We start from the raw sequence: 13,446 nt of genomic DNA, 5'->3' as shown, positions 1-13,446 counted from the left end.
TATAAAATTTCATGAAAATCCGTCTACTGGAAGTGTACTTGATACATGAGGACGGACATACGGTTAGACATTGTGGAGACAATAGTCACATTATGCATACGAGGAGTAGCAATAAAGTTCCAGTAGGATTGGTGAAATAAAAAGTACACAAATTGAAGGAGCTCAAAAATAGTTTTATTTTTGTTCAAATTACTCACCAGCTGATTGAATACACTTCTTACACCATTCTAAAAAGTTTCTGAAAAAGTGTCAGTGAAGGTATCCAAAAAGATGACGTGCAATCTAAAATTTTCTGTATGCCATATCAAATCACAAAAAAAGAGTTCATAACAAGTGCAGAATGGGCAGGATTATTGTCGTACAACAAGAACCAGCTGCCTTTCTCTCGAAATTGTGGGCCCACCCAGGAAATGCGCTTCAATAGTCTTTAAAGCACCTAGCATCATTGACTCTCTCCACTTCAGATACAACTTCCTTGTTAATCACACCCTGTTCATCGAAAAACATGATCAGCATCATCTTGATCCTGGACTTCTGTAAAAGAACATATTTGGTCCTTGGTAATGATTTTGAATTCCAACAATACAGTCGAGGAAATTAGGATTATCTAGACAAGTCTAGATGAAGTCTTCGCAAGATGACACTCTTCGTTGCTTCTGCTCATCCCTGAGGCTCTGTGGCACAAATTTCCATGCAGAATTTGAGGAATCATCTCCTTATTCATATCTGTTGGAGGAAGTTTGAACTACAACATACCACTTCAGTTGATTTTCAAACTCATCGAATATGACAACAACAGCACCAGTCGAGGAACTTTATTGCCACTCCTCTTATATTGTAACTCACTTAAAAATGAAAAAGTTGGATGAAAATCCATCTAACTACAGCTGCGTTCCTCTAAGTGTACGACAAGCGAAAGAATGGACAGAAAAGTCCGCATTGCTAAAAAAACTCGTCTGAGGAAGAAAGATTTTATAAAATATGAACTGTAGATACAGAATTTCCACTTGAATTCTGCAATATTGGAATGCCTCTAAACATTAACTAAAAAGCGTGGATAAACAAGAAAAGGGAACCAGCACGATTACTCCGGAATTTGTACTCCATCGATTTCCAAAGTACGCTACGTCGACTTGCTAAAGTGGCCATTCTCGTCACCATGGTAACGACCCCAGCCATGGATGGCTACTTGCTACGGAAGGAATGCGAAACACATAAAACTATCTGAAATGCGATTGACAAGAGTTCGCCGTGAAAACTTCGCCAGCAGCGAGCCGATAGTGCCGACCCCCCATTGTACCACCGCCTCCGCAAGTAGCGGCAGTGAGAAGAGTGATTGCCAGAGGGCATTGCTGAATCTGTTGGCCATCACAGTTGACTGATCCAAGGAATACTTGTAGTTTATGAATGTGGTTGATCGAGCTACACTCACGAACAGGACAGTCTGGAATTGAAAAGCAAAATGACCGGAGATCAAAAATAGTCTGAAAGAGTCACTGGATAGAAAAGGTAAAAGATCTGCAAGGAGAAATAGGGCATTTAAATTAGAACAAAATGTACATAATATACAAAAGTTTCAGTACCCGTTCAATTTTCTTGAATCTAGATTTACTGTGAATCCATTACCCAAAAAAAAAAAAAATGTTAATATCATTAACATTCCTTTGAAGACACTTACAGTGATCGATGTATAGAACACGAGGGGTGTCAATAAGTATTTACCCTCACCTAGAAATATTTAAATTAGGGATTTGAAACTTGGCTGACAGTTTCATCCTACTCTATGTACCTACCTTTTAAGGAGCTACATATTGTAACCATCTGTAGATTAATCTCTTTCAGGCCTCTTGAATAGAACTCCTGTATTTGAGGAGAAAGCCAAGAATTTATTAATTACCTCGTCATCAGTCTGAAATTTTTGGGAAGAGGAAGAAGTCTGTAGGTAAGAGGTTGAGAGAATAAACGGATTTTCAAAGCACGTGATTGCAAAGTCCACTGTGAGAGCAGCCTGGTGAGCAGAAGCATTGTCGGCTAGGTCAACTGTGGGTTACTTCCGGCGTCTCTTCAACTTGATAGCCTCTCTTAGGAGGTTTCTGTAGCATTGCCCAGCTCTTTCTGTATTCATGACTCTAGATCAGTAAGTGATGGATCTAGAAAAACAAATAAATATACATTTTTTAAAGAGATTTAATAGTATATACACACAATATCAAGGTGAGAGTAAATACTTATTGATCGCCCCTCCTGGTACTATAAAGATTTAGGTCGTCTGTAAGAATAAGGAGTATGAATGCTGTTTAGAGGTGCTCCTCTGCCGATCAAACAATCAGATGATACAAGGTGCGGCTAAAATCAAACGAGAATCGTTGCTTACTCACACCTTAGATGATGGAACTAGGAGTCAGCCACGTGTGTAAGATGATGGAACCAGGCGCCAGCCGTGTACGAATGGCATAAACAATGCAGAATGGAACTGGACGATGTCCAGTTCCATTCTGCATTCTGAATGGTTGGACATGAGAAAGGCGTGCACGCGAATGGTTTGCAGTGAGAGAGTTTTTAAGTTAAAACAAGATTACAACATTGGAACACTCAACTGAAGACATACTACTCGTGTATATGGTCTGTAAATTGATGTGTTCTGAAGTCGAGTCTCTGTCTCTTGAACGAAAAATTCGAGGTTCTCGTTTCAGGAACAAAACCGTGCTACCTTGCCTGAGACCGACTAACTCGGCCAGGTTGAAAAAGGCCCATAAAAATTCCTGCCGTTATCGACTTTACTCGAACTCTGGTGTTTTCCATCCGGTGTGAGGAGGACGACGATCCTACCAACTGTGCTACCCACGAGGGCAATAGTTTTTTTTGTGTGCATAGAAATGTCCTTTTTTTGTGCATAGAAATAAAATAAGTATATTTAAGAAAAAGAAGATACAGTTCCCTCCTTAAATAATCTGTTAATTAAATGTAATGATTTGATAGGACTATAAAAGAATTCTTCCACGCGCCATTGGAATTCCATCAGAAGGACAACCGGTTATGATGTTAACTACCAGCTAATACCAGAAGACATTATCAGGTGGTTTTAGAACACAATCTCTTCAAATTTAACTTTTATCCCACCAGGAAGCTTACATTAGCCCTAATTAAAATAAATAAAAAAATAAAGTGGAAAATTAAACTAGAGAAGGGAGAGAAGATGATTAGGAAGTGGTCCGTTTAAAATGCATCATAATGAATGTGAGGGAAAATAAGAAAGTGTTTTTTGTTTGTTTTGTAATTTAGACATTTCTAGTAAGACCGGGACTCATTACTACCAGACTAGTAGACCGTGGAGTTTCATCTTGTTATCGCAGTGAAGGCTTAACCGGCGTAGTAGTCCGTGAACTGGGGTTTCTTGTCGGGACCATTAAACAGCTCAGCAGCTGACGAACCAAAAAGCTCAAGGACATGACAAAAGATGAAAGGCAAAGCACTCTTAAACCAAAAGAAGTATTAACCAATCATTAATTTGGGAATATTCTGATTAAACTGAAATCACATTAAGATACAATATCACAACAAATCTAAAATATCATCTGTAAATTGGGTGTGTTCTAAGGTCGATTTTCTTTTTGCTGGATGAAAAACCCACGTTTCCGGGAGGAAAAACCATGCTGCTCTTGCCTGAAATTGTGCCACACGTTGCGAAAAATTCCTCACATCATCAACGTGACTAACTCCAACTCAAGTCTTTTCCCCTCGGTGTGGGGAGGACGGCGATCCTACCATCTGTGCTACCCAAGAGGGCGCCACTGTGTTCAAAAACATGAATTATCAGGTTACCAATTTATGACTAGTCTTTATTAGAAATGGTATTGTTAGAATTATCCTATTGTTAATATTAGAAAAGTTTCCTTCAAGCAACCTTGGCTCCAGAGGAAAGTTTTACCAGCTAAAGGAAGCAGACAAGAAACTGGTAAATTGCCTCTACTTTTCTAACGTCACTGTCTAAGGACAAAAAACAAATAGAATAATAATAATAAACCAGAAACAGTGATTGTTTGTTGTTAGTCAACTTGGTTCTGCAGTTTCGACATTACTGTAAAGTTGCAAAGTCTTTAAACCGCTGGTATGAAATCAACCAAAGTGAAATTTTGACTGGTCTTCTAGGGACTTTTTACTACTGCGGTCTCAATACTTTACACTGTGGCCGAGTTAGTCAGTCTCAGGCGAGAGGACCATGGTTTTTTCTCACGGAAAGTCGGGTTTTTCGTCCAACAAATAGAAAATCGACCACAGAACACGCGCAATTGCAGACAATATACACGGAGCAACATGGCCTTAGTCGCCGATGCTCCTAAAAACCCAACAACAACAATATTTACAGCTGACAGCGTATGACACAGTAGTGCTATCCAACGAGGTGCCCACAGATTGGAAATCAGCTCTTCTGAGAATGTTCTGGAACGCATCTTCTCTAAGCCCTTTCAACACTTCGGTCGTTTTTTTCCTGGATGTCTTCAATGGACTGAAAATGGGTTCCCTTATGTGCACTTTTCAGTTTAGGGAACAGAAAAAAGGCAGAAGGGACTAAGTCTGGCAAGTAGGGTGCATGTTCACATACAGGGATTTGTGTTTTGGCCAGAAACTGGAGAACAGAGAACAAATTTTCAATTAAAATTTGTTTATCTGTTTCCTTTTCCATATTGATCTCTAATGCAACCATTTTAATGCATACACGACAATCAATTCTAATCCATGTCCTTAGCCAGTCTACATTTTCATTACTCTTCATGGATACCGGAAGGCCTGGTCGTGTATCATCTTCAACGTTCTTTCTTCCTTCTAAAATCTTTTATCCCGTTCAGGCATGCGAGCTCTTGACAGAGCATCTCCCTCATAAACTTGATGTACCAACTCGTAACTTTCATCTGGTAATAAATTTTCTCTAGTGTTGTAAAAAAATTGAGGTTGGTTCGTTATTCGATTCTTTTGTCGGCCATTTTCCCGGCAAACTGCAAAAACACAAGGTAATGAAAACCTGTTTCACTGAAAAGCCAACGAGCATGTTGGAACGTGACTTGGAAAACAACTAGGGAAAGGCTCAAGGTCAACTACTGCACCTTCGTTTGGCAAGTGGCGCCTAGTGTGTAGTGGCTGCTTGAGAAGTCTCGTTATTCAATAGCTACATCCTTGTATTATGTCTTCAAAGCATGTTCGGTGGTCCATTTGATTTTTACTGGACGAAAAACCATGCTACCTTCGCCTGAGACTGACTAACCCAACCACGCTATGAAAAGGCACATAAAATTTCCTTGTGTTATGCATGCTATTCGAATTGTGCAGAGCCAGGACAGCTCATGAGGGGGTTTTGTCAATGATGTACAGAAACTTTACTAGCAGGGATAAGGAGGTGATTATTCCTTTGTTGAAGACCATGGTTAGGTCCCATTTTGAGTATTGTATACAGGTCTGGAGGTCCCACTTTGGTAGGGATATAGATCTGCTGGAATGGGTGCAGAGAAGGGCAACCAGACTGGTGAAGGGAATAAAATGGTATTCTTACCAAGAAAGGCTTCAGTTCTGTAAATTGCAGCGTCTGGAGACTAGGCACCTGCGAGCAGATCTGATTGAGGTGTTTAAGCCCTTGAATGGATTGAGTAAGCTAAATGTTGATGGCATTCTTCCTTTTGCTGTGACTACATGAACATGAGGGATCATAAATTGAAGTTGAGGAAGGATGGTTACAGGACAGACGTGCGTAAGTTTGCCTTCGGCCAGTGGGCGGTTGATTGTTGAAACAGGCTTCCATCTGTTGTGGAAGTGGATCGGTTGAATAAATTCAAGGGAGAACTTGAGAATCACACGCGAGAATCGAATCCAGGCCTCTTGAAACTAGTGACAAGTGGCGAAACCATTATTCCGTCAAGGAGGGCCGGTCACTGTGGGCCGATAATCTTCTATGAACCGTTATGAAATCTAAAAAACCTCATTTTGTTTAGAATTCATAAAGATTGTATACAATGGTAAAGAACAGTGTCTGAAGACTGAACCATAACTCGGTTTCTATATGACTTGGAAGATTCATTAGCTATCAATTCCTTCGTCTTCCTGATTGGTGGAAAACTTTGAAATCCATTCCAGCACTAACCGAACGATGTCATACCTTTCCATTTCTCTGACTAATAGGCCAGAGGATAATCGGCAATAATAATAGCAATAGAAAATAATTGGCATTAACAGACAATAATTTTGGTACGGAACCAAGTGCTAAAAGTGAATGACCTCAGGATCTGAGGCAACCAGGTGACGCATTATTATTGGTTTAAACTCCCAGCTGTAAAACACCAACGATAGATCTTTAGTGTTGATGGTAAGCCCTGTACTATAATTACAGCAGGCTAAGAATATTTTGTTTTTTCTTTCACTTGTCTTCTGAAGTTTTGGGTAAGAACTACTTTCAAGCCATCCTCTTCCTAGTTCGAAACTATTTTCCCCTAAAGAACTACCCTGACAAACTATTAGTTAACATCCACGGGATGTCCCCAACTGCTACCAGGAATACGTCTATTTGTGGGTATACGCAGAAACTTAAACGAAATTATATATTTTCAAAAACTGGCCAACCCAGTCAGCCATTTCCTTTCAATCTACTTCCCCTCATTTATGTTTCGCTAGAGTAGGATGTTGCCATCTCAACCAATCACCGCAGGCCATACAAAAATGTCGTCTCGCTCGGTGGCCAAGCGAGGTTTTGCAGACAGAGATGCCCTCCCCCTCCCCCTCACCCTACAAAGACAAGCGGTAATAATGAAAGTTTGACATCACGCTTTGAATGATATGATTTTCCACGCCAAGTAGTTTTTGAAAGCGTGAGCACTGGAAAATTTCGGGGGCACGCTTTGGAGGTCAGGGACGTGAGGGAATTTGCTTCCTGTGTTATTATAGTTGTAGCTATTAACTGCGAATATGCGGATGTCACTCAATAAAATGGCTTCCACATGTTTTCCCTTTTTATATCTTTAACACCTATGTTCTGGTTAGGCTTAACCAATGTATCCAACAGGTGGCGTATTGTTATTCGCTTTAGCAGTCCACTTTTATTGTTCTCCTAATAACCTCCAGTCTATATATAAACTTGACCATTATTCCTTCTCTCATACGTTAAGCACACTACCGATTCTATTGTGTACCTCTCCACATTGTCCAGCCAGGGCACGTTCTCCATAATTTCAGGCACGGTTAAACGAACTGACCAAAGATCGCGTCTGATAGAACACGCTGTTTGGCGTCCGGAAATTGAACGCACACAAAACTCGAAGCTATAAAGATAATACTGGTGTGTGGCAGTAAGGTACCCCCGTATCTGGGGTCACTAGGTTAGTAGGTGAGTGCATTAATGTCCTCTCCCCCCTTTACTCCTATAGTTTTTATTCTGTACCATACAACCTTTCATTGCCTCGCTAGTTTTAGGTAGAGGAAAGGCGTGGTAGTCCAATTCTATCACACAGATTATTCAAAATACAGAGTAGACCTCCATCCGGCTCACTTTATGAGAAAAACCCAGTTTCGTACCAGTTACTGGACGATAAATTGCTTTCAGTTTAGTCTCCATGCTCGTATAGGGTCTTTTGATTTACTAAATTTCTTTAACTCAAGATTTGCAATTCCCATTTGAAAACTTTAATCAAGTAAAATTGTCTGCTGAGTTCAAAAGGGCGCTACCAACTAGCAATGGAGTAATGTCCATACTCCAAGAAATCAACTTTATCATAGCCTAGGAAACCCAATCAAAGTACTTTGAAACGAGTCCACAATCTGTATTCACTGAACTTTGTGATCAAACCCTGTTAATCTTCCTTTATTAAAATCTACACTGCCATTTTAATTGTAATGCCCATCACGTACACAAACAGTTATTCGGGAGTAAAAGTACCCGAAATGGTTAGTTCTACAAGACTTCGATCAAGAATTCTTGAAGTAAATGAACTGTATCCTGTCTTTCCACCCCTCCTCCCCCTCCAAAAGTTGCCGCTGGTGGGTTGTTAAAAAGAAGGCGGAAGCTGAGAAACTTGCAAACAGTTTTAAGTGTCTTATTTTGTCTCTCTCAAGAGTTATTTTCTTTTCTTTTCCACTGAGAAATTGCTAACGAATATTTTTCTTCTTTTTGTAATGTCGGATTTGTTCTCTTCCTAGGTCCTCACCTTACAGGCACAACCACACATCCTGGAACTAATTCCAAAATGTCATTCACCCATTTACACTACCTAACCGACCAGAGAGAGAGAGAGAGAGAGAGATAGTCTCTCTTCCTAAAGGAGTTATGTGTGGCTCTTCAAGTTACCCTATCTGGGTCGTCTTTTATAATAAGAAGAAAGGGACGGATGAATGCTAGCTTCCCCCCCCTCAAGCTTATTATAATTAAAAATTTGAACCAGATAGTCATTTATAAATGAAGACAGGAAGGATTAAAATGTATGTGTTGAAAATTGGTCAAAAGCAACACTCTATTGTTTCTTAAAAGATGGTATCGATAGTGTGGTGTACAATTAACTGGAAATGTCTCTTCTAGGTGAACCGTATCCTTCAACAAATACAACACTGCATGAGTTGTCATCTTATACAAGGGATGGAAGTTTTCGAATCTTATCTGACCTTCATCTGCAGTTCAAACTTCCGGAATGGATACTCGCTCTAAAAATATATCTTTTGTTAAATCTTGTTTCATACTCAGAAAACCCGAGAAGATTAAAAAAAAAAAAACCAAACAACAATGTGTGGTAAGTGTCATTGACTTGAACTGGTCACGTGACCGGTGTCATGAACAGGCAGCGTAAAGAACTATTAATTGGGAAACATTAAGAACAATACAACATTTGCCAAAGTAATTACTTCCCTAGTAGCTTTTAGGACTTTAAAATTCAAAATAACAAATTGAGACTGGTTATGTTTCCCTTAATTGCTGTTACGCACAGATTTGACTCCAGTGTCCTTTGGTGTCCTTCTTTTGCAGAAAGACAAAGCAACCTTAGCACACTATGCAATAAACAGGATATAATGTAGTTCCTCTGTGACTGGTGTCAAAATACAGACCCTGCACAAAAAAAAACTGGTTCAGGCTCATTTCCGATTTTTGAATGAATCCTAATTTCAATCTTTAATTTGAAGCCTGTATTTCCAGAAAGAATTAAAAGACATTGATAAAACTTCAAAGTTAAACGGGACAAACAGCAGGAGATTTGTAACACAACGAGTTCCACTGCGACCAAAGTATTAGCACAAAGGTTACAGCTGGATCATTAGAATTTGTAAGAAGAGAGCTCAGTATTTGGAGATGGCTAATGAAGGGGAATGTGACAACAATTTTCTTCCCTATTCTCATTTCCGCTGAGGAACAATGATCAATTTATAAAGAACACATTCATTAAAAGGAGGTACGATAGAAGAAATTATAGTACTTTTGAAATTTTTTATAATTGGACTGTAATTATTAATTAATATAGTGTATTTCCGGGGAAAAATTAAGGCATAATTGGCTTGTTGTTTACAACTGGTTCTTAACTCCTAGGCGGATCCCAAAACAGTTTTAAAGCCTAAAAATATCTTTATATATGTTTTAATGATTAAATTAAAAGTTAAAATGTCTAATATACTATATTTAATGACACGCATACGTAAGTAACTAACACTATTACTTTTTATCAGATTAGTGAATCACAAATATGAACTTGTACAACTCTAAGAAGCTGTTAAGTTATACATACATTTTTGGACAGTATATTGCACAGTCTTGTGCAAATCAATGTGAACAAAAGGGGAAATTTGGTATATTTTGTCTTTTATCAACTTGTTAAAAGCTATTTATATCTGTATTTTCGTTTATTTCTCAAAGAACAAATGAATGATTTATGCAGAGTTGTGCTTTTAAATAGAAATCCTGAGAAGTGTTTTAGCTTTTAGTGTTCATAGATCTTCCCTTGCAGAATTGGGCACACTCGTGGGTTGCAAAGTTGGGAGGATCGCCGTCCTCCCCCACGGGATGGAAAAGACCTGTCGTTCGAGTCCTGTCGATGAAGTGAGGAATTTTCATGGACCTTTTTCAGAACATGGCCGAGTTAGTCGGTCTCAGGCGAGGGTAGCGTAGTTTTTCCTCAAGGAAACTCGGGTTTTTCGTCCAGCAAACAGGCGATCACAAAACACAAGCAATTTACAGGCAATATACAGAGAGTAATATTTCAAATTATAATCATATCATTCCATTATTTCAATTATAGTACATACTAGGGGGCTTCGTCTACTGCTCGCTGCACTCGCTTCTTTCGATAAAACAAAATAAATTACAGAATTTTTCGACACTGTATGTGTCTCTTCCTCAGCTATCAATACATAAATACGTTATATATGGAAATCAAGAATGGTACCGCGTGGTCATGCTCGATAAACAAAGCGCGTGCACGAGGTTTATCTGGCATGACCACGCTAAAACAGAAGCTTGTTTTACCACAGTAAAAGTTTCTGTTACGTATTACAACGTAACCCGCATCCCTTTTCTCCCATTGGCTCAACTGTATAGAAAGATATTCAAATGAATCTTAACTTTACTAACATATTTCTTTTCAGTCTTTAAGACATTATACTATATATAAAAAGTTCATAATACCTCATTCACCAGTTCGTAAACAAGTGATATTAAGAGTATTAGTATTAGCCAGATAGTGAAAGGAAGCCACAAGATTTTGTTGCAATGGCCAAAAAGTAAAAAAAAAAAGTTGATAAGAAAATAGGAATTACGCTCTTTCCTCTTCACGTAGATAATTATCCAGTTGACCTTCGGATTTCTTCAAACTGTGAGTCAACTACCTGCTGAGGCAACTTGTTCCAGTAATCAACGACTGACTAAAAGAAAACTTTCTGCAATCTAGTCTAAACTTCTTCCCCTCTAATTTGAATTTGGGATCCCCAGTCCTGGAATTCTTTATAACAGTATCTTAATTCATTTTACTAACTCTTCTCTGACCCTTATAAACCTCAATTAAGTCCTCTCTGAGGTGCCTGGCTCTGTTGCCAAGCTGTGTGGGAGTGGCCCACATAATCGAAGTCGTTCCCCGTACGTTGACCGTTTGCCGATCTCACCATACCTGTTGCCCGTCCCTTTCAAGAAGCTCAATACCTTTTTCAGATGAGGTCTCCATACTTGGAGACATTTCCAAATGCGGTCTTACAATTTCCTTATACAGCGGGATTATGACCTTCCTATCAACAGAACACCAGTGGGCTTTCTTGGCAGCCTGTCTACACTGCTTAGAAAACTTAATATCTGCCAGTGTTGTAACCCTTGCTCTACTATTTTTAAGTCAACCTCATCAAGTGTATAATTTATTTTTTGGGGGACGTGGTTGGACCCCACTTCTGACGCTAGTTAACATCAGAAGTTGTTCATTCGATTACGGAAAATAATTAGATTATGACAAATCATTCCATTATTTTCATTATACTTGTTGGGTTTTAGGCACATCAGGGCCTTAGACCATATTGTTCTACATATAACATGTCTGTAAATTGCGCGTGTTTTGTGTTCGATTTGCTTGTTTGCTGGACGAAAAACTCAATTTTCCGGGAGAATAAAACCATGCTACCCTCTCCTGATAGCTACTAACTCAGCAACGTTGTGAAAAAGGACCCATAAAAATTTCTCGCATCATAAACGGGAATTTAACTCAGAAATTTTCCACCCGGTATGAGGGAGGATGGGTTACATCAACTGTACTATCTGCGAGGGCTTCGATTAAACCCATATCATTGGATTTCGGAAGCTTCGAGATCCTTATCTTCAATCATTAAAATAAATTCTCAGTGTACTGAGTAAACTATTGTAATTAAAACAATAGTATGTTTTTTTTTGCTGGCTCCCGGGTTCGGACGGCCTGGGAGTGGGACTGCTAGCACCCACTGGTATTGCACTACCTCCGGAGGGTGCGGGATATGTGTTAAAGTGCACAGACAGACGACAGTAGACCTGGGCCCGGCTCCTCATGTCTAAGGACAGACACTAGGCAACAGCTGCCCAGGTGTTAGCTGCTCCCTGGTGTCGAAGTGGCCTGACACTAACAACACAACACACACAAACACCTTTTCAGGCCCGTTTCGTAGAGATTCTATGTCATCACAGGTGAACAAGGTGGAGATGGGCTCGTGCCTAGGAGCAACCCTATTAAGTCCATCACTACGAAGAACAAAAAGGACAACTGAGCCACCAAGCATAGAAAAAGGAGACTAAGAAGATTGGAGAGGAGTTCTCTTTTCTGATGAAAGCCATTTTGAGTTTCAGGGAACGAGACTTGCACATTTAAGGAGATGAGATGGAGAAAGTGTATCTGCTAAACACTACTAAAACTATTTTGGGGTTCTTTTTTCGCGTCGAGGTACTGGATCCCTTGTACCTATAGATGGGATAATGAGTAGTGACAACAAAAGCATTGCCAGTATTGAATAAGCTAGATGCAAGGAATGCCATTTTTCAGAAGGACCTTGCTAATTCACCCAAAAAAAGAATTTTTTGAGGAAACAATATAGGGCATATAATGGTCTATAAACTCCCTTGACCTCCATCCCAGGACAGGCTCAAAACGAACTAAAGAGATGATTTGCTCTGTGATAAAGATGGATATAATGATCAAAGGAAATCACATTAAATATTATTTGTTTGCTTTTGTAATTGAATTATGGAATAAATGGATGTTTTTGAAAAATACCTCTCTGTTCACATTAATTTGTACAAGACTATATATAACGCTGTCCGCGTAATTATCTATCGTAGTTGCAGGAGGTATAATTAAAGGCATCGCTCGTATTTGCGCTTCAATGCTTCCATAATAATTTTAAGTGTGTTAGGAGATAAGCAGGTAGATATGACAAAGGTGTCAGACATTCACTGGGGCTAAACTAAGTGAGAAATGGCTCAGTAATCGCTAAATAATTTTAAAAAGTGAATTTATACATTTTAAAGTATGCAAAAGGTCTAAAATTAAGTAAATTAATTAATTGATTTACAGACGTGCATTTTTTTAATTAAAATTCACATCAAAAGTGAAATTATTTGTGGTCAACAACGCATATTTTTCGTTTATTCAAAGAACAAAATCAAAATCACGAAAATGTCACTTACAATAATGGAAGCGAATAGAGCGATTGTCCTGACACCTGGATGTCGTGCTGGATTTTCGAAAATATTTTTAAATTATAAAATAAAATAAATAACTGACTATTTATTTTACAGAAACTATGGCAGCGAATAGATCGATTGTGCTGACACCACGATGTGGTGTTAGATTTTAGAAATTAATTTAAAAAATAGAATAAAATAAATAATTTGTTAGTTATTTTTACAGAAACAATGGCAGCAAATACAGCGATTGTCCTGACACCTCGCTTTAGATTTTAGAAAATATTTTAAAAAATAAAATAAAA

Source organism: Mastigoproctus giganteus, chromosome 14 (assembly GCF_048544385.1).
Source record: "Mastigoproctus giganteus isolate SK-2022 chromosome 14, ASM4854438v1, whole genome shotgun sequence".
Taxonomy (NCBI): Eukaryota; Metazoa; Arthropoda; class Arachnida; order Uropygi; family Thelyphonidae; genus Mastigoproctus; species Mastigoproctus giganteus.
This window is presented reverse-complemented; position numbering follows the sequence as displayed.